This window comes from Bemisia tabaci, chromosome 1 (genome assembly GCF_918797505.1).
Source record: "Bemisia tabaci chromosome 1, PGI_BMITA_v3".
In the NCBI taxonomy this organism is placed as follows: Eukaryota; Metazoa; Arthropoda; class Insecta; order Hemiptera; family Aleyrodidae; genus Bemisia; species Bemisia tabaci.
Window position 1 is genome coordinate 28,169,262 of NC_092793.1, and position 19,680 is coordinate 28,188,941.

At 44.0% G+C, this 19,680-nt stretch overlaps 1 protein-coding gene across 2 annotated transcripts in view; it reads right to left on the reverse strand.

The window, feature by feature from the left end:
• The window catches only part of Oatp74D (Organic anion transporting polypeptide 74D), a 73,370-nt gene that overhangs the window by 47,918 nt on the left and 5,772 nt on the right, over window positions 1-19,680 (reverse strand). The window contains exon 2 of one of the 2 annotated variants that reach the window (XM_072299254.1): window positions 9,364-9,528. The exons of the other annotated variant lie outside the window; for it this stretch is intronic. The gene's annotated coding sequence lies outside the window, so the exon portion shown is untranslated. The remainder of the gene's footprint in view (window positions 1-9,363; window positions 9,529-19,680) is intronic. 2 annotated transcript variants of the gene reach the window in all.

Sequence of the window (19,680 nt, forward strand, 5' to 3'; positions counted from 1 at the left end):
TGGAGGGCTTAGGGCCCAAAAGTGCAGCCACCCTTCTAACCAACTTCTAGCGCACAAAATTTCACTGCCAGTCTGCAGATTCCACTTCTAACCAAGATGGCTAAGAATGTATATAAATGAGCGTTCTTCCGCAAAAATGAGTAAATTTATGCAAAAACTAAGTCAAATACGTGCTTTATAAACGATGGCTCGTAACAATTGTATTAGTAAATCGCTCTGGATAATTGAAATTCATAGGTTGGCTGCATTTCTGGGCCCTAACTTTATTCGCGGAGGCATCGGTGAAGGCCTGATGGATTTTCGGAGTTTCACATCCGTCTATACTCTCGCTATACAGGTACTCTAGCTCTACCTATCAATTTCAATAATCAGCCGGCTGCAGGTGGGCTCTCTTTTCTTTCTATCTCTTACTGGTGGGAGTTGGCCTTGATGGAGTCGGTGAGGCCATCTAGAGACTGGCAAGCTTTACCGAGAGCTTGGAGCCGGGGAGAAAAGTTCCTGAGCTGAAGCCAGAGCTTTTGCGATTAGGAAATAGTGCAATTTATTACGGCAACGCAAGATGTTGGCCGGACACGAGGCCGCGTGGCCGGCATTTTAATGTCATTCGAGGTTATTCCCCTGCATGCTAGCAATGCGCGCTCTCCCTGTCCCGGTGACGACTGCTTTGAGGTTATGATTCATCAAGCATAACCGACGCATCCCACACCAAGGGACCCGGGCATCTTCTCTGCACCGACCATCGCATTAGAGAGCCCAGCCCCGTTGCTCGTTATTAGAGGTGTGGCCACGGGGCTCATGTCCGAGGTCTTGCCTCCAGCCAGATAATGGATTGGATACGATCCATAAAACGATACATGCATCCATACGTCGATACACCAAACAGGTGAGATTGTATCGATATCCATTGGTTCAACATACAGGGTTATTCAAAAGTTACGCACCACTGGCCATAACTTTAGTTCTAATTATGATATCGATTTGCGGTTTGTGGCGTCCTTCCTCATATCGAGGGGGAAACTTTTTGAGGTACTTCCCACTTCTTCACCACCCCAGGGGGAGGGGGGGCGGGGGGGCAACTCAAAAATTTCAAATGGCAACCCCCATCATGTGATACATCGTTAGAAAGAGCATGAAAAAAGAAAATTTTTGGCGCAAACCCGAAGTCGATCTGACCCCCCTATCAAAAGTTAGGGGGGTCCAAAGGTTATTTAGGGGGTCCGTACCTTCATTTTTTAGAGTAGCTTCGGCGGCTCTTAGACATACCGTTTCTCTTTTCAAAGAGTCCTTGAATACTCCAGGTCTGATACCGAAGTCTTCATATTGCCCCCGGCCACCACAGCCCCCCCGTAGGGGGGATGGGCCTGTTACAATGAAACATTGCATTAAAATGCGGAAAGTCACAGAAGAGCTTCAAACTTAGCATCAAATCCGAGTGGAACTTCTTGCCAATGTTAACGCAAACGCAGCCTGCGACTTTAAAGTGAGTTTTCAAAACTCTTAGCCCCCTGCCCCCCTCATTTTTGGTTGCAGAGCGGGTAAAAACCGGGAAATTCACTACAAATAAGCCGGAACTAATGTCCAACTTGAGAAGGACCCTTGAAACGTTGCGATCAGTCGGAGCATTGAAATACAGGGACTGCCGCCCCCTTAAAGTACGGAAACATCCATAAAACCCCCGCTGCCCCCCTCATTTTTTGTTGCGGAGCGGGTAAAAACCGGGAAAATCGCCAGAAATGATGCCCGAAACTACTGTCCAACTTGACGCGGACCCTTGAAACGTTGCGCCCAGTCGGAGAACTGCAATATAGGGACTGCCGCCCACTTTAGGGACGGAAACATCCATAAAACCCCCGCTGCACCCTCTTTTTTCGTTGCAGAGCTGATAAGAACCGGGAAATTCGCCAAAAATGATGCCCCGGTTCCTATAACAGCCCCGCAATGAAAAATGAGGGGGGCAGCGAAGGGTTTTATGGATGATTCCATCCTTAAAGTGAGTCTCATTTTTTAGAGTAGCTTCGGCGGCTCTTAGACATACCGTTTCTCTTTTCAAAGAGTCCTTGAATACTCCAGGTCTGATACCGAAGTCTTCATATTGCCCCCGGGCCACCACAGCCCCCCCCGTAGGGGGGGATGGGCCTGTTACAATGAAACATTGCATTAAAATGCGGAAAGTCACAGAAGAGCTTCAAACTTAGCATCAAATCCGAGTGGAACTTCTTGCCAATGTTAACGCAAACGCAGCCTGCGACTTTAAAGTGAGTTTTCAAAACTCTTAGCCCCCTGCCCCCCTCATTTTTGGTTGCAGAGCGGGTAAAAACCGGGAAATTCACTACAAATAAGCCGGAACTAATGTCCAACTTGAGAAGGACCCTTGAAACGTTGCGATCAGTCGGAGCATTGAAATACAGGGACTGCCGCCCCCTTAAAGTACGGAAACATCCATAAAACCCCCGCTGCCCCCCTCATTTTTTGTTGCGGAGCGGGTAAAAACCGGGAAAATCGCCAGAAATGATGCCCGAAACTACTGTCCAACTTGACGCGGACCCTTGAAACGTTGCGCCCAGTCGGAGAACTGCAATATAGGGACTGCCGCCCACTTTAGGGACGGAAACATCCATAAAACCCCCGCTGCACCCCTCTTTTTTCGTTGCAGAGCTGATAAGAACCGGGAAATTCGCCAAAAATGATGCCCCGGTTCCTATAACAGCCCCGCAATGAAAAATGAGGGGGGCAGCGAAGGGTTTTATGGATGATTCCATCCTTAAAGTGAGTCTCATTTTTTAGAGTAGCTTCGGCGGCTCTTAGACATACCGTTTCTCTTTTCAAAGAGTCCTTGAATACTCCAGGTCTGATACCGAAGTCTTCATATTGCCCCCGGGCCACCACAGCCCCCCCGTAGGGGGGATGGGCCTGTTACAATGAAACATTGCATTAAAATGCGGAAAGTCACAGAAGAGCTTCAAACTTAGCATCAAATCCGAGTGGAACTTCTTGCCAATGTTAACGCAAACGCAGCCTGCGACTTTAAAGTGAGTTTTCAAAACTCTTAGCCCCCTGCCCCCCTCATTTTTGGTTGCAGAGCGGGTAAAAACCGGAAAATTCACTACAAATAAGCCGGAACTAATGTCCAACTTGAGAAGGACCCTTGAAACGTTGCGATCAGTCGGAGCATTGAAATACAGGGACTGCCGCCCCCTTAAAGTACGGAAACATCCATAAAACGCCCGCTGCCCCCCTCATTTTTTGTTGCGGAGCGGGTAAAAACCGGGAAAATCGCCAGAAATGATGCCCGAAACTACTGTCCAACTTGACGCGGACCCTTGAAACGTTGTGCGCCCAGTCGGAGAACTGCAATATAGGGACTGCCGCCCACTTTAAGGATGGAATCATCCATAAAACCCTTCGCTGCCCCCCTCATTTTTCATTGCGGGGCTGTTATAGGAACCGGGGCATCATTTTTGGCGAATTTTCCGGTTTTTACCCGCTCTGCAACCAAAAATGAGGGGGGCAGGGGGCTAAGAGTTTTGAAAACTCACTTTAAAGTCGCAGGCTGCGTTTGCGTTAACATTGGCAAGAAGTTCCACTCGGATTTGATGCTAAGTTTGAAGCTCTTCTGTGACTTTCCGCATTTTAATGCAATGTTTCATTGTAACAGGCCCATCCCCCCCTACGGGGGGGGCTGTGGTGGCCCGGGGGCAATATGAAGACTTCGGTATCAGACCTGGAGTATTCAAGGACTCTTTGAAAAGAGAAACGGTATGTCTAAGAGCCGCCGAAGCTACTCTAAAAAATGAGACTCACTTTAAGGATGGAATCATCCATAAAACCCTTCGCTGCCCCCTCATTTTTCATTGCGGGGCTGTTATAGGAACCGGGGCATCATTTTTGGCGAATTTCCCGGTTCTTATCAGCTCTGCAACGAAAAAAGAGGGGTGCAGCGGGGGTTTTATGGATGTTTCCGTCCCTAAAGTGGGCGGCAGTCCCTATATTGCAGTTCTCCGACTGGGCGCAACGTTTCAAGGGTCCGCGTCAAGTTGGACAGTAGTTTCGGGCATCATTTCTGGCGATTTTCCCGGTTTTACCCGCTCCGCAACAAAAAATGAGGGGGGCAGCGGGGTTTTATGGATGTTTCCGTACTTTAAGGGGCGGCAGTCCCTGTATTTCAATGCTCCGACTGATCGCAACGTTTCAAGGGTCCTTCTCAAGTTGGACATTAGTTCCGGCTTATTGTAGTGAATTTCCGGTTTTTACCCGCTCTGCAACCAAAAATGAGGGGGGCAGGGGGCTAAGAGTTTTGAAAACTCACTTTAAAGTCGCAGGCTGCGTTTGCGTTAACATTGGCAAGAAGTTCCACTCGGATTTGATGCTAAGTTTGAAGCTCTTCTGTGACTTTCCGCATTTTAATGCAATGTTTCATTGTAACAGGCCCATCCCCCCCTACGGGGGGGCTGTGGTGGCCCGGGGGCAATATGAAGACTTCGGTATCAGACCTGGAGTATTCAAGGACTCTTTGAAAAGAGAAACGGTATGTCTAAGAGCCGCCGAAGCTACTCTAAAAAATGAAGGTACGGACCCCCTAAATAACCTTTGGACCCCCCTAACTTTTGATAGGGGGGTCAGATCGACTTCGGGTTTGCGCCAAAAATTTTCTTTTTTCATGCTCTTTCTAACGATGTATCACATGATGGGGGTTGCCATTTGAAATTTTTGAGTTGCCCCCCCCCCCCCTCCCCTGGGGGGGTGAAGAAGTGGGAAGTACCTCAAAAAGTTTCCCCCTCGATATGAGGAAGGACGCCACAAACCGCAAATCGATATCATAATTAGAACTAAAGTTATGGCCAGTGGTGCGTAACTTTTGAATAACCCTGTATGAATGTAGCCTTACAAGTCAATTGAGTAATCTGAGGGAACGCGGGTTTTTTGTGATAGATTTTCGATTCTTGAGACTACAAAATGGCAATGTACAGTGAAATTGTTAGGAATTTTCATATTTTCAGCTTTTCCTACTTAAATCCTAAAATTTTGGTTGGAGGTTAAGTTCCATTGTTGTGAACCAAACGATACATCGAACCACTATCGAATACGATCTTGGAAACGGCGACGGGAAATATGAGAAAAATTATGAATTAGAAGTTATTAAAGAATTTTTGGAATACTTGGGCTGTTATCTTAGCCAAAATATTGAAAATTACCGCCTCTAAGCATTGGTGTGCTTATCTAATAGTTATTCCATCAAGGCATCTTTATTTAGATTACACTATTTGCCTGGGAATTATTATTTCTGGCTCACTCACGAAAGCACATATCCACGCGAGGAAACTAAGAGCAAATGTGCTGCTTCTGGGATGGGCCAGAAATAGTAGTCTCTACTTGGAATATATAGTCCAATTCGCAGACTCGGTCGTATTACTCACACTGGAAAAAAAAACACATTAGTTCTAGAGTCCAGACTCTTGAAAACATCAACAAGAAAAAATACTATTGATTCAATCGGATTTTTGCTTGAATCAAAACGACATCCGCTTAAATTAGGAGGCTTGGCTCTTGATTTAAGCTAGATTCTGATTGAATCAAGAGTATTTTTCCTTGTCGATGTTTTCAAGAGTCTGGACTCTAGATACAATGTGTTTTTTTTCCAGTGCATGTGACGGGACTATGAGCTCCCTTAACGGTGAAAAATGGAACTGCCGGTCGTGTCCGGCCGTCCGTGGGAACGGAGGGCGGTCGTGGATCATGGAGTCGTCTGGCGGAATGGCTGCCGAGTAAAGTGATACAAAAGGGAATTGAAGTCGGACGAATTTGGGTACAGCCTATTTAGGCATTGAGCCGCCGATTAGCATAATGCGCGAGATTTGCCCGACGGGGGGTCAAGCGGTCAATGCTATGATGTGCCTCGACCCGCGTGACGTCACTCCACGAATTAGGCCTGATCACGGGCGCGGCGGCCGTCTCAACGGGCGTCTCTTGTTGATTGCGACTGATCCGCTCTTCATATCCGCTTCGTACTGTACATACATACGAAGGAGTCTGTTGCAAATCATAGGTGGAAAACCGTACGTTTGTGACTGATTAACACGTTCACCGCCAAGCCGATTATGGTTGCTCTGCACACCGGTCCAAGACGGTCATAGTGACCGGGATTGTGAACGACGCATTTTCAACGCTCTGCGTACGATACATACAGTCGCTCCTACAACACACTCTGGCGTTCTGCGACACCCAAACGCCACAAGTGCCCATCTTCTCAAAGGTTATCGGGCAACTGACAACGCAACACTTCTTCGTCGTGGAACGTCCCCGTCGCCTTAGCTCGGGTGATACCAATCCAAAAATTGTTTGGGCGACGTTCTTTGAACATGTCCATACCACACTAACTGCCCGGACATGACGTCGTGCACGATATCACTTTTAACGTGCTATACGATACAAGCGTTATTTGCAGGTCTTCCAAAGAATTAATGAACCACCGAACAAGAGGCGAATCTACGTTGTACGTTACATAAAATTAATATGTTACGAATTTCAATCACTTGCACTTAAAACTTTGAAAGGGGACGAGCGTTTTGACCGTGCAGGATGGATATCATGTTGTTCTCACATTGTTTCTCACTCGCTAAAACCAATTCGCCTTCAATATCTCGATAGGCAACTTGAACGGCTTTGGAGCAGTAATAGTTGCTCGCCGCATTTCGGCCACGTTCACTTCACTTATTCATGGCTGTATCTACTTCGTACTTCACTCACATCGCTTCTCACTCGTTCCGACCAGTTCGCCTTCAATATTTCGATAGGCAACGTGAGCGAGTTAGGCGCAGCAATCGTTAATTCAGCAGTTTTCAAAACTTTTGAAAAAATTCATGCGTATTTTTCCTTGACATTTTCAGATATTTTAGATTAAATTGTGCACCAAACTGTTCGAAAATTTGAGAAAATAATATTCACAATTTTCCTAGTAATTTTGGTTTTTATCGGAGGAAACTTGGCAACGTCTGAAGGCTTATACGGCATTCTTCCTTAGCACGGCAGTGTAGCTCCCATAGAGTACATAGAGTCGTAATGTAAGTGGGAGAGCTGGCGCCACTTTTAAGCATTTTCCATGTCCCGAATTCCGAGACTCCTGTGTGACGCCGGGTCACTTTTTCGATACATAATCGATTGTTTGCGATACACGGGTACCGGCCATCCGATGACAATAACAACAACAACAAAGGAGATAGGAATTACCACGTATTCCACACCGCCATTTTGGATCGAAAATGTATCGAAAAAGCGACCCGAACTCGGCGCACACCGGGCTCGGAATTCGTCGAGCAGAACATGGCGCCAGCTCTCCCATTTACATTACGACTCTATGTACTCTATGGTAGCTCCTTTAAAATGATGCTGCTTGGGTGCCCGTCGATCGGAGTGGAGAGTAACGTCGCGTCGCGTCGTGTGGTTTTTTTGACTGACGACGACGCGACGCGACGTGAACGTAGCGCGGCGGAGCGGAGTGGTGCACGTCGCGTCGCCGCCTCGTGAGGCCCGTTGTTTGTCGGAGCAGCGAATGACGAATGTCCTCTTTTCACGAATTAGGTCGTGATTATGGGACTCGGCTCCCTCCGGGCGACTCCACTGCTCTCGTTATGGGGGCGCCAAATCATGTTCGGCAAATGCCGGACGCGAGTATCTTGAGGACGACAAGCTATACGACCACCTGCCAAGTCAAATTTCCCACTCCGTAATACGGTTGTCGCGATGTTCGGAAGGTTCAAGTCCACTCCCATTCGAGGGAGTGGTCGTGTTTACGGCGAAAATTAAGTGCTGTGGCAAAAAATAAATAAATAAAAACAAAGGTGGAATTTGCCAAACGTGGGAAAGTAAAACCTCCATTGACTTAGTAGCAACGTCGTGGTTAAATTTTAATGAAACACATAAGTGCGTCCTCGGGCCCGAATATTGCCGTTCATAGTGACGGTCGTAACTGATACCTAATGTTTCTTGATTTGTTTTTTTTTTTTTTTAAACTTTTTCCAATCGTTCAATGACAATTTCTTGTGGCAGTAATATACTTGTAATAATATAAATAATCAAAAAGGATACATGTCATAATATCGTGAGTGTAAGTCAGAGACAAGAGGCCCGCCCAGGGCCGGATTTACCTACTTGCCGCCCATGGGCCGTCTGTATTTTGCCGCCCCCTTCTCATTCGTTTTGAAACATTAAAAAAACCATCTAATGAACGTGCCAGCGGGGGAAGGGTGCATAAGACGCGTTTACTCGTGTTGAACACATTTTTTGGGAAAGCCCTGGCAACACTACTAGCAAAAGTTCACGGAACTTTGCGCGAAAGTTAAGTTTCGTAAACCTATCTCTGTGTGGACAAGGCCTTCCATTCATAAGAAATGAACGAAAAAATTATGAAAGAACAAACATAAATGTGTTTAACTTCTGCCGCCGCGCCGCCGCGCAGACCGCGCAGACCGCGCCGTGATTGGCGCAATGCGTGAAGTATCCACGCAGTCTTGTAGGCGCTATGTGTTTCACGCTGATCGCACTGTGTTTGCCGCAATGCGTGAAGTATTCATGCATTCTTGTAGGCGCTATCCGTTTCACGCTGACCGCAATGACTGCACTGTGTTTGATGCAATGCGCGAAGTATTCGTGCAGTCTTGTAGGCGCTAATATATGTTAAATGCTGATCGCCACGCCGAGGGTTTCTCCTTTTCATCTTAAGTCCTCGTCATCATTTCTCTCTAAGTCGCGCCGTTCCAGGTCAAATTGCGTGTTTGGTTTCTCTCTTAACTCGACTAATTGATACTCGGTGCTGTCTCTTGTGTCACTGAAAGACGACAAAATTAGAAATTACTATACTCTCAGGAAATGAGAGATTTTGTCGCCTTTTCTCGTTAGTATTTTTTTTTTTCTATATCCAATTTTTTCTTTATATCTACATTTAAAAAAATTGCAAAATTTGCCACCCCCTATAAATTTGCCGCCATGGGCCGCGGCCCATGTGGCCACCCCCTTAATCCGGCCCTGGGCCCACCTCCATTGGTATCGTAGCGGTGGTGGAAGCTTTTACTTTCAGAACTCCAACATTCAACTTTTGACTTACCTACTGGGTGGATGTTGAACAACATGTGTGGTATTTTATTTGGCAAACATACCGAAGTTTGGTAAACTTGTTTGGCTCATTATATCACCCAAAGCTCATCTTCCACCTAGTAGGTAAGATTACTGTTGCTCCAATACATTTATCCATAAGGAAGTGTTGAAAGCAGAAGTTTCCACCTGTCGCCAAGTGGCCAGTAGTGGAGGGTCTCATGACTCTGGTATAAGTACGTTGGATATTGCGACTTAATTTCCGTTCCTTCTACTTACTTTCATGTTAGTTTGTTTTTCGGGTAGGTGCCATAATTTTAACTTCAATTGCTTCGGGCATCCCGCGTTCGTTCTTTTTGTGAATCCCACTCTATAGATGAGCCAGAACATAATTTCTTTTCAGTAGATCGTTTTGAGATATATAGAACTGATTTAGAGACATACCTGGAACAGAAAATGAAAGGAAAACATGTAGTCACTTTAACGTGAGGGGAAAAAAAACTGGATTGTGATGAGCAGACACATCAGAAAAATAATTGAAATGAAGCAAAAGACATTTTACTTACCCCCATCTAGAAGGAGTATAGTTAGCTGGACGGTAAACTCCCTAATTTCCAGGGGATCATGGGTAGCAGATTCCGCCAAAGGGTCCGTACTTCGGTGAATATTTTCATGGAGCCAAAGACTAAAATAACCAGAATCCAAGCTGTATTGGAAAGGGATATTATGCGTTTTCCAAAGTATCAACCCAGGCACACTTTTGCCTGTATTGCTTGAGCCGTCGAGTTTGTCTTACGTAATTATTTTGCAACACGGAAGGTGCGAAAATCTCAAGTAAAACATGGGAGTTAGAGATGCAAAGCTTTCGAGTTTGATGAGGGTGTGAAACGGTGGAACGGTCTACACTCCGCGCAATTTTTGATTACTCCCCACTTGGCTATGTAACATTGTAACATGTCATGAAAAGAGGGAAAATCTTCAACGCGCACAGTCAGGTTTGCGCTTATACTGATGAAATTGCCATCATAACAAAACCTAGGGAAAAACTTATCGAATTTCACAAATAATTTAAAAAAAGACCAGAAGCTTGGGTCTTTAATTGTCCTTCACAAGCCGAGAAAAAACTCATGGTTATATCAGCATTGGAAGCAACAAAGGAACCGCAAGATCTAGAAATTGGACGAGCCAAGTTTGAACTAGTTTTCAGGTACTAGGTAGTAGTTTTTAAAATATCTCGGCAATTTTCTGAATAAAGAGGCCAAAACATGACGGCGATCAAAAACAGGGTAAGTACAGTCTGAAAATGTAGCTAACGCCGCAAATCTGAAGCTGATTAAAAGCAAGCTTTCGTCACGGGGGACTAAGTTCGGTAAACTAGACACTCATTAGATCAGCCGTACCATAAAGAGGCGCCCCAACAGCTAACGACCAAAATATGCTGTGGATAGTTGAGCAAAGAATCATCAGAGAGTCAAAGCGGCAAAGATGAATAATTCGATATAACATGGAAATCGACTAAGTCGTGAGACATCAATATATATACTATCAGACTCGTTAAAGCCCAACCTATCTAATGGTTCGGTCAAATCAAAAGAACTGACGAAAGCAGAATTCCAAGGAGATTACTAAAAGTACATTTTCAGTGCCAAGAAGAAGAGGAAGTCTACAATAAGATGGGCCTAAAGCATGCGAAAGGACTTGAGAACAAAAGACGAACAGAGAGGATTAAAGATAGGATCGAGTGGTGAAAAATCGTTATTGAGGCCAAAACCCACGAGGGACTGTGTTGCCATTTAGGAAAACAGGAAATATTCAGCAAGTTATGAGTTTTATACCGAAAGCAACTGTCACACTATTGAGACACGGAAAAAAAGCTATGAGCATATAGACATATCACGGTTTCGGGCTCAGAGGCCGAAAGTTCCGGGTGCTGTAGCCGTAGCTTCGACTTCTCCGGTTGCTCCGCTCGGAACTTTCGGCCTCTGAGCCTGGAACGCGGACGGTATGTCTTTGTAGCCCGTAAGTACGGCTTCCACGGCCGGTGTTTTTCTTTCAGTGAAGCATTTTCAAATGGTTTAAGGGTTCCTCAGATATTCGGTTGAAACGTCGAGCATTTCCAGGAGCCCAAAGTGGCCGAAGACGAAAGAATCGGAGGAAAATTCTTATGAGTTTCACGATGATACATCCTACTACATATACGTTCAATTCTTGAAGGATGCTCTCCTAAGTAAACTAGTTACTGATCTACATCGAACATTGTATCGATCGACAAACAAGTGATTGATGCCGTAGGCCTATCAAAGACGTGCTCTGCTTCTGACAGGGGTCAAAAAATCACCCGGTCGCCGACCCCAATTGCTCCGCTCATCGCTTTTTAAACAGGAAAGGTCGTTTTTTAGTGACGTCACCCAGCCTATGTGTAACTTTATGACCCATCTAAACTGATATTACCACAATTTCTCGCTCTCGGTTTATTTTTGCATTTTCTTTTTGCATCGCAAAACCAACCACGGGGAGAATTTTTACATCCGTCTTATTTTGAAATATTATAGATTTGCTCCTAAAAGTAGACTAGTATTTGTGTGACAGATATAATAATAGAAAAAATATTAGTATTTACACGAACGAATCGAATCAGCAGTTTGGGCAGAAATGGATGTATTCAGGATGCCAGGATATACCTAAAACAGTGGTGCCTCGATTTTGAAAATTGGTGTCTTCTCCCAAACCGCTTACTTTTTTTCAGTTTCTTAAAAAAAAGAAGAAAATATTACCCTGCTCTGCCTGCTATCCGGCTTAAATCAGTAATATATACCACTTAGGAACATAAAAGCAAAAAAATTATCCAAAAGAGGAACACATGGTCATACAAGAACCACGAGCTGAAGCTAGGATTTTGTTGGAGGGGGGGGGGGGGGGGGGGGGCTCAGCTGGCAGGTTGCCGGAGGGAGATAGCTGGGAGTGAATCAATTTCTTCCTACTTTTCTGTCCTCTCTTGTTTTTTTGCTATTTGGGGAGGGGAATTTAAGGCCCCCCTCCGGAATACTACGTGCCTGCGGCGTTCGGATGTTTTTGCTCGATTTAAACGTTGGATTGGGGCTTAATTTTTCTCTCCTCTCCCCGTTGTATTCTGCCTCCGACACGCCCCCCCCCCCCCTCAGTACCAAAGAGCCAGCCAAGGAGCCCCTATTTGTTTCTTTTCTGAAGAATTTCCTACACTTCAGAGAGAAAATTATGGCGGAATTTTACGCAAAAAGTAATTTTGGTTACAAGTTTTAAAAAATCAAAACATCTGCTAAACTTTTCGACAGCGGGATGCAAATTGCAGCTTTTGATCCTCGAAGCTTCACCTCAGTGGCGATTCTTTAAAGTTGGCAACACTGTTCGTCCTCCATATAAATGTGTGTAAAACAATCGATTCTCGAAAAGGCAGCGTGCCTCGCCTTAAATCGATATTTCCAATGAATGTACTCGTAAGTGGAGGGAAAACATCATTGCCAACTTTCAAGACTCGCCACTGTCGGCTTTTCAGTTTAAAACTGCGTCTGTCGTCTCGATGGTCCAGAGGCATATATTTTTGAATTGCAGATACCCTTCCTGAGGGGAAATTTGTAATTTAAATGCCGGCGATATATTTTAGCCGGGAGAGCTACCCTTTCAAGTCAAACAACATATTTGCCTCTAAAGATCCCTGAGTTCTTGTGTCTTTTTGGTGGCGTAATCCGATTCTTGTCACCTCGGATCGATTTTTTTCTTTCATTAACCTGACAAAGATTTATTCCCTTCGATCGAATGTTTGTCCTTTGCCCAGCCAGGCTTTGTCCCATTTTTTCTCCCGCATGGACAGCTCACGTCAACGATAACGGTATAATGCGCCGTGCAATTTTGTAGAAAACTACATGCGTTTATTAGTGAAATCTGGAATATCTTGCAAACCTCGAGCGAAACAAGCGTTCGAAATATTTTGGTGTCAGTAAATTTTATCACTGCATTTTTGTTGAACAATGTGATAAATTTTGCGCGGTATTTTACCAATTTTAATCAAACGTTGAATCCGCATGCGTCAACTCCTAATGGCAATTTGAAACACTGTGCCGATTTTAGAGGAAAGACAAAACACGAAATAACACTGGTAATGGACCACCAGAGAAAATGCGAATATAAGCATTCTGTTAAATGTTCCTGCTCCAAAAAATTAAGGAGAGCAAAATTCGCGCAACAAAATGTACTCAAATCACCTCCTGCCTATTAAGATATTGACGTTTTTGTTTACATTGGTAACGGGAAATTAGAATCCCCCACTTAAAAAAAAACAATAATCTACCTGAGCCAAATCACGGAATACCGCGGGTTTGACAGGCTTCCTAATGCAGCAATGTTCCCTCCTCGCCAGGACCGGATTAAGGTGGTGGCCACATGGGCCGCGGCCCATGGCGGCAAATTTATAGGGGGTGGCAAATTTTGCAATTTTTTAAATGTAGATATAAAGAAAAAATTGGATATAGAAAAAAAATATACTAACGAGAAAAGGCGACAAAATCTCTCATTTCCTGAGAGTATAGTAATTTCTAATTTTGTCGTCTTTCAGTGATACGAGAGACAGCACCGAGTATCAATTAGTCGAGTTAAGAGAGAAACCAAACACGCAATTTGGCCTGGAACGGCGCGACTTAGAGAGAAATGATGACGAGGACTTAAGATGAAAAGGAGAAACCCTCGGCGTGGCGATCAGCATTTAACATACATTAGCGCCTACAAGACTGCACGAATACTTCACGCATTGCATCAAACACAGTGCAGTCATTGCGGTCAGCGTGAAACGGATAGCGCCTACAAGAATGCATGAATACTTCACGCATTGCGCCAAAAACAGTGCGATCAGCGTGAAACACATAGCGCCTACAAGACTGCGTGGATACTTCACGCATTGCGCCAATCACGGCGCGGTCTGCGCGGCGGCCCGGCGGCAGAAGTTAAACACATTTATGTTTGTTCTTTCATAATTTTTTCGTTCATTTCTTATGAATGGAAGGCCTTGTCCACACAGAGATAGGTTTACGAAACTTAACTTTCGCGCAAAGTTCCGTGAACTTTTGCTAGTAGTGTTGCCAGGGCTTTCCCAAAAAATGTGCCCAACACGAGTAAACGCGTCTTATACACCCCTCCCCCGCTGGCACGTTCACTTGATGGTTTTTATTGATGTTTCAAAATGAATGAGAAGGGGGCGGCAAAATACAGGCGGCCCATGGGCGGCAAGTAGGTAAATCCGGCCCTGCTCCCCGCCTTGTTTTGTTCAAAGTGTCAACAACGTGCAACGACTGAGCCGAAGCAACGAGATCGAGGTTACCATATTTTCATACCATATTGACTGTTAATTCGACTCACGTAGACATTTTGTTTTCTTTTCATGAACAGTATACATATAGGTTTGAATTTACGCGTTGAAAAACGTTAAACATCTTAACAGTAAGTTCGTTGTGCGAATTGTGTTCGAAGTAAAATTTTGATGAAGAAGCGCATGAATAAGAGACATTAAATCCGCACCTTGTCTCTCATTTCATTCATGTGCGTTTCTCTGACAAATCCTTTCTATCTCGCGTTAAGTTTTTCATCGAGATTTATACCCCTTGCGCCTTTTAAATCATAAGCTCGGCTATATCACCTAAGTCCTAATATGAGCTTTATTGGAGCTTGAGAGTTAGTCTCAGATATATAGCAAAGGGAACCATTTTGCTGCTTGCGAAATTTTAAACAAAGCAGAGTACTTAAATTGCAAATCTTGGAGGCATACAGGGCAATAGCTCCATTACTCATGATTGAAACTCCTTCGATTTTATGTTGACATAACCAGCTCAGCTCTGCAGCGTGTTTAGTTGCCTGAACTGCCGAGGGAGTAAGTAAGTACTCAACCTATAAAGTAAGTCATTCAACAGTGATATTTTTGAGATCTTTGATAGGTACTCTCCAAAATTTTTGCGCGTGGATGTAATTGAGCCATGCATGACATACGCTGTACAGACTAAGGCAGGGGTTGGAGATCTTCGAATTTCAATCGCGTAATTACGTAATATTTGAGTACTAAACAAGCACTCTCGAGGGCAGATCCATAAAATTCGGAGGAATGTTAAAAACCTCCCAAACAATGACGGCTCGCAATTGGAAACAGATTCCGCAGAATGTATGCGCACTGCATAAAGCGAGAAAAATCTCACTTGAAGTATATGCTTGCAATAGGTATTTACGACGAAGCGAAATTCAAATTTCAACTGCTTAGACCCAAGCGAGGGTAATCGTGTATACTTAACCCGAAAACGTGACAAAAGAAGATAACGAGTGTTCAAGGAAGTCCTTTACGTAACAGTCCTGCAAGGAAGCAGTACTAGAGCCTCTCAAAAACAAATTTGGCTAGGTTCATGTTGGGTCGTGTTTTACGAACGAGAGAGGAGAGATTTACTCATGGCAGCTTTATGGACTTTACGAGAGTCTAACGTTTTTAACTTTTTACTTTATTTATTTTTTTATATACGGTACAAATTTTCTTCGGCTTTCCTAGTCTTAAAAGTTTGATTTCTTTGAACGCAGTCTTAGCGAGAAAATGTGCCACTAACTGAATAATTTTAACTACGCATTATCTTCGGATTGGTTACGGACTGCATAATTTTGTTTATATTATTATAATGTTTATTCTCTGGAGAGGGGCGTGACAAAAATTTCCAAAAAAGTTGCGCTACATTTTTCATTATTTAAGTTCCCTAAGAAATTTTTTATGAATAAAAGAGTTTGATCCATTTTTCTTCTGCTTTAACTAGCGTTATAGGTAATTCAACTCTGCATCTAAGGTCATTCGTAACGTCGTGTGAAAAGAAATTTGAGATCACAGAAATGCTGTTTTGAGAGGATTGTCTAGGAAGTTTCAAATGTTGAAAGTTCGTAAGGAAACTGTGAACAAGGTCAGAACTTTATTCATTATATATGTATCTATGAAATCGAAATATTGTACCTATATGTACAAACGATTATGATCTAATCACAATGCATCATTTAACACAGATCCCGACAGCAGGAATAATTCACCGAGCATGGCAAGCGGAGCAGTGACTTTACATCACTGAAAGTTTGCCTTTAGTTTTTAGTGTAGGCAACCCGAGCTCCTACGTGGCCGAATAGTGGTATCACTCTCAGATGTCACGATTGCTTGAGGAGGAAAGCTAGGACTAGGGACTAAGGACTAAGCGTTCGACACTTCCGACCAGGACGATTGGCGTGGATTGGTGACTTCACCTCGTCCTTTTCATTTCTTGCGAGGTATTTTGCTGTTTATTACTTTGAAATCGCTCTGTTGGGAAATTTATACTCCTAAATTGCTATACCTATCAGGTATTTGTGAGATTAAGAGAAAATTAACACATAGATAAATAAATACAAACAATGAAGGTAAACACGAAATAAAATTTATTCACCAACCGATTCACGTAAAAGTAGTTTGATTATGTGTAAATAGAGTCTAATTTTCTCTTGGTTGGGTCTGGGACCTCCGTGCAAGAAGTAATTTTAATTACTCAGGATGAGTTTTACAGAGATTCCTGTGCTTTTGTTTATCACTCTGCTCACATCTAATTTTTTACACTCTCATCTTTTCCTGTTATTTACCTGTGATTTACTACACTCTCTATTACTGACCGCAAGTCCCCGATTACTTCTGTGTTGCAATCTTAACAAGTTAATGTATGTGCTTGCTACACGGTATCATAGAATTTTTAGAACACGCGCTTTATTCTTAACTCTTTCAATACATTTTTTTTACATTTGGTATGGTCATGTCCAGAGAATGGCAGGAGACAGGTTGCCGAAGAAGGTCCTTGACTGGGTTCCTCCTGGGAGAAGACGCAGAGGGCGCCCAATGAAAGGTTGGAGGGAAGGGATTGAAGCAGAAATGTTAAGGTGCTGAATCTCCCAAGATTTGTGGTTTGAAAGAGAGCAGCGGAGGTTAGGAGTTGTAGAGCGCGAGGGAGTGCTGTAAAGCGACTTATACAGGGTGAGCGAAAAGTCCCCGACCCCCCCTCTAACTTTTGAACGAATTGAGCTAGGGAAATGAAACTTTGGAGATGTCCCTATCTCAAAGAGGACCATCTTTTGGGGGGGTCAAAATTTTGGTCGCCCCCTCAGGGGGGACGGGGGCCCCCCAACTTTTTTTTTTCAAATGGCAACCCCTATCTTGTGATACCTCATTCGAAAGAGCATAAAAAACTAAGAATTTTGGCGCAAACCGCAGATCAATATCTTAATTTTTGACCGAGTTATGATAGGTCAAAGGTCAACTTTGACCTATTTTCAAAAAATCATAACTCCGGTTCAAATTATCGTAAAGGAAAAATAAAACGGGAAAATTTACCAAATTGTGTCCGCTTTTAAGTAAAAATTGCAAAAATCACTTCGATTTAATTTTAAGGGGGGGCTCGGACCCCCAAATACGTCAATTCAAAGGTCATTCAATTTTCCCGCGAAATAAGCCAATTTCCCCTGGATTTGCCTCCACATTATCTCAGTAAGGTCAAAATCACTTCAACAATACGTTGGCAAGTCCCCAAATTTCCGGAAAAGTTAAAAAAAATGATATTTAAGGTAATTAAATTTGACCGTTTAAATATCATTTTTTTTTAACTTTTCCCGAAATTTGGGGACTTGCCAACGTATTGTTGAAGTGATTTTGACCTTACTGAGATAATGTGGAGGCAAATCCAGGGGAAATTGGCTTATTTCGCGGGAAATTGAATGACCTTTGAATTGACGTATTTGGGGGTCCGAGCCCCCCCTTAAAATTAAATCGAAGTGATTTTTGCAATTTTTACTTAAAAGCGGACACAATTTGGTAAATTTTCCCGTTTTATTTTTTCCTTTACGATAATTTGAACCGGAGTTATGATTTTTTGAAAATAGGTCAAAGTTGACCTTTGACCTATCATAACTCGGTCAAAAATTAAGATATTGATCTGCGGTTTGCGCCAAAATTCTTAGTTTTTTATGCTCTTTCGAATGAGGTATCACAAGATAGGGGTTGCCATTTGAAAAAAAAAAGTTTGGGGGCCCCCGTCCCCCCTGAGGGGGCGACCAAAATTTTGACCCCCCCAAAAGATGGTCCTCTTTGAGATAGGAACATCCCCAAAGTTTCATTTCCCTAGCTCAATTCGTTCAAAAGTTAGAGGGGGGGTCGGGGACTTTTCGCTCACCCTGTATGTGTGTATCATAACGGCCTAATCTGATCCAACTTGATCCAACTGAGCCTAAGCTAATTGAACCCTTAAGTTGCTAATTGAATCTAGACATCGATTAACAATCTTAGCAGTGCTAAATGAAAGGGAAAAAAAATATCCATGTGTGTTCTGCCTAGGGAAAAAACGCCGTATAAACATTCGAGAGTTGCCAAATTAACTTGGATAAAACATGTACTTTTTAGGAAAGTTTTGCACATTTTTCCTTGAAATTTTCAGGTATTTTAGATTGAACTGCAAACAAAATTGTCCGAAAAATTTGAAGACAAATATTCAAAATTTATTCGGTATACTCGTTTTTTTATCGAGGGAAATATGGTTACGTCTAAAGACTCATACGGCGTTTTTCCGCAGACCGGCAGTGTTGGTGTGTGTTACGGAACATTCCGCTGGGATTAGAACCAGCAGCCAACCTCCGGCCCGAAAACGTTACCCAACGGTTTATGAAAAGTTTAGCCGAAGAAAGCGCTACTAGCGCTCTGTCCGTCGCCTGGTGGCGGTCCCTAGAAGTTTACCCCGTGTGCTCCATGGAAAATCGACGCGAGGCTTGAAAGCGGACTGGCAATGTTGCGCGGGTTGTTTGGGTTGCGGCGCAGGCGCGCTAAAGGCCGCCGCTCGGGGAGTTTTCATTCATTCGCGCTTCGGAGACACTTCAAGGAAACTGGGTCAACGCTCTACCACTCGCCTCGCGCACGGGCGGGCGCGGGCGCCAACGCCGACCGTGGCCGCACTGCCACTGCCGCCACCACCGCGCGCCGGCCGTGGGCAGGAGCTTGGAGTTACCGAGATTTGAGCTTGGGCCGCTTCGGGTCGTGTGCCCACCTACGAGAAAACGGTCGTTTTGCGAAGAACCTAGTGTCCCTGTGACGGTCTCCCCGTAGACTGCACAACTTGAATTCCATGGCCTGGAGCCGAATTTTGTCGGCTTTTTCACACGGAGTGCAACAGCCATCGATGAGTTCGAACCGCACCACGCACCGGCCAATCAGAAGCGCTAAGCCGGACTTAAGTGCGGTCGAGACCCGTCCTAAGTATATTTGGACCGCGTTAAACAGAAAGGAACCAAGCCACATCAGCTATTGCCAAATTTAATCGCGCAATTTAATTTTTTACGTGAAAACGGTTGTGCGGATTTTTGTGCAAATTTCAGTGAATTTTCTCCATAGTACAAAGCAAATTCCTTAAAATTTGCAAAGGAATCTGCACAGACGTTCTTTCGTAAAAAATGTAACTTCCCTGTTAAATTTGGCAATGGCAGATGTGGCTTGGTTCCTTTCTGTTTAACGCGGTCCATTTAAGTACGGTGGAAGGACCGACAAAGGGACAG